We start from the raw sequence: 2,242 nt of genomic DNA on the forward strand, positions 1-2,242 counted from the left end.
GCTGGTCTCCAGACTGGCTTTCCTTCACACCCTAGTTCCTACAGGGCAGGAACCAGCACCCAAACCCATCACTGCCCTATACGGCAAGTGTGTGGGTTCCCTCTCTGAACCAGGGCTCCAAGGTTCCAGCAAGCTCCCTGATCTGTCTGTAGCCACACAGCTTGTTTGCACAGACACCTTTGGACCAGGTGAAGGAAGATAAACTGGGGAAACACATCCTGGGGCAGAAGGAATGGCCTTTTTTTCAGAGCAGGAAGGTAAGGGACAGCTGAGTATGAAGTGCATGCACTGAAATCCCAGCTTCCATAGGACACGGACAGCATCTTTGTGGAGATCTTTTCCCATCCAGGGATGCTCTTGAGCCCCACTGCTGTTGTTGCCTGTGGTGTGGTTAATTCCTTTTGTAACCAACTATTGAAAACAGATGCAGGGGCTCTGAGTGGAGCTTTTTTTCTGGCGGGAGCCATTGCACTCTGTGCCATTGCACTCTCAGGGATGTATATTTCTTCCACGCAATGGTTTTGGTTATGTTCCTCCTGGCTTGTCCATCCTGCAGAGCTTTCTGCCCTCATGCTGCCAGCCCCTATGTGAGATCCGCCTGAGAATAAAGAAGTGGAAGTGAAATATTTGGGGCACAATTTTGGAGCTCCCAGGGGGATGGGAAGAGTGGACTAACTCTTTCTCCCTCCCTCTTTCTCAGCAGCCCACATCATGTCCTGCTCACCCTGCTGGGTGCCCTCAGGACGCACTGCAGGAGCAGGAGGAAAATGGGAGCTGAGGGGTTTGCCATGGATCTTCCAGCCTGGGCCTGGTGCAAGGTGACTGGAGTGACCCCATCCCTCACCACAGCCAGCTTCAGAAAGGTTCCAGGGAAGGGGCTGGGAATGAGCCTCCAGCAGTGTGGGTGCTGTAAGACCCCTTATAGATGGGCTTTGTGCTCCCTTTGTCACACCTTGGGGGGTTTCCCACATTTCTGTCTCTGTGTACCCATGACAGGGGATGCAAGTAGCTGTGCAGAGAGGTGCATGCACCTCTCTGCAGGCGGGTACGTGTGGGTGCCCGTTGATCTCTGGGGCCGTGCGTATTTATCTCACCATCCATCCCCGGGACTTTTGGAGAGGCTGGGAACGGGGGGGCGGGTGGGCTGTCTCCGGGATAGTTGATATTCCAGGTTCAGCCTCTTTCTCCGCTCTCATTCTCTAAACCCAGCCAGGGGGAGTGTCGCCCCAGGCCGAACATATGCTTCTTTCCATTGCGCTAATCCACCTTCAGCGTGGAGGAATAATTGCTCGAGTGTCCATGGCTCCTCGGCGCTTTGTCCCTCGCTGGCTCCCATCAGCTTGGCACACGCCATCTCAATCAAATCCTTTCAGAGCCCTGTCTCCTTTTATCATATCCCCGCTCCGCCGAGAGGAGAAGAGGGTCGGGCCCTGCCGAGCAGACCCGCCGGGAAGGGGCCCGTCCCGCGGCGTGTGGGCAGCGGGCTGGGGGCTCCCGCTTCGCCTGTCCCCCCGCAGGGAACAAAGGGGCCACAGAGCGGCACCGGACTGAGTGTGCTCCGCCCGCACCGGGCTTTTGGGTGTTTTGTTGTTGTGGTGGTGGTGCTAGAAGGGGAAAAAAATGAAGGAGAAGAAAAAAGAAGAAGGGAAAAAAAAAAAGAAAAAAAGAAGAAAAAAAAGGAATAAAAGGGGGGGGGGGGGGAAGAGAAAAGGAAAAAAGAAAATGGAAAAAAAAAAAGAAACAAAAATAGAGGAGAAAAAAAAAAGAGAGATAAATTAAAAATGAGCAGTCTGGTTAATCTTTTCCCCTTGGTGCCGTTCAGAAAGCCCCCCTGCAGCCAGGGGCTCTGTGTGAACCCTCCCCCGGGGCTGCTGTGCTGCTAGTGGATAGCTTCTGCCGCCTTCATGGCAAGTTGTGTTCCCCTCACCTCAGCTTTCCCCTTTCCCCGGCAGAGAGAGGCCAGACGAAACGGGTTAGAGGGAAGGGAGGGATGCTCCAGACCTCCGCAGCCGACTCTGGCCTTCGGGAGGCAAGGGGGGGACGGGGAAACGGCAACATCCCCGGGGCTTTGGTGGCACCAGCCTGGTCGTTTATTTCCTTATTTTCATGCCTTCGCCTTCAGGCGAGGGGGCCGTGGGTGTTGCAAAGGGGATTCAAAATTTCTCCTAGGAGCCTTGAGTGAAAGAAAGAAAAGAAAGAAAAGAAAGAAAAGAAAGAAAAGAAAGAAAAGAAAGAAAAGAAA

At 53.8% G+C, this 2,242-nt stretch overlaps 1 long non-coding RNA gene across 1 annotated transcript in view; it reads right to left on the reverse strand.

Annotated features, from left to right (window-relative positions):
* Positions 702–2,242, reverse strand: part of LOC110394158 — a 3,024-nt gene continuing 1,483 nt past the window's right edge. Inside the window, exon 2 of the long non-coding RNA XR_002435396.1 lies at positions 702–1,604. This is a non-coding gene — a long non-coding RNA (uncharacterized LOC110394158). The remainder of the gene's footprint in view (positions 1,605–2,242) is intronic.

Source organism: Numida meleagris, chromosome 2 (genome assembly GCF_002078875.1).
Source record: "Numida meleagris isolate 19003 breed g44 Domestic line chromosome 2, NumMel1.0, whole genome shotgun sequence".
Lineage (NCBI taxonomy): Eukaryota > Metazoa > Chordata > Aves > Galliformes > Numididae > Numida > Numida meleagris.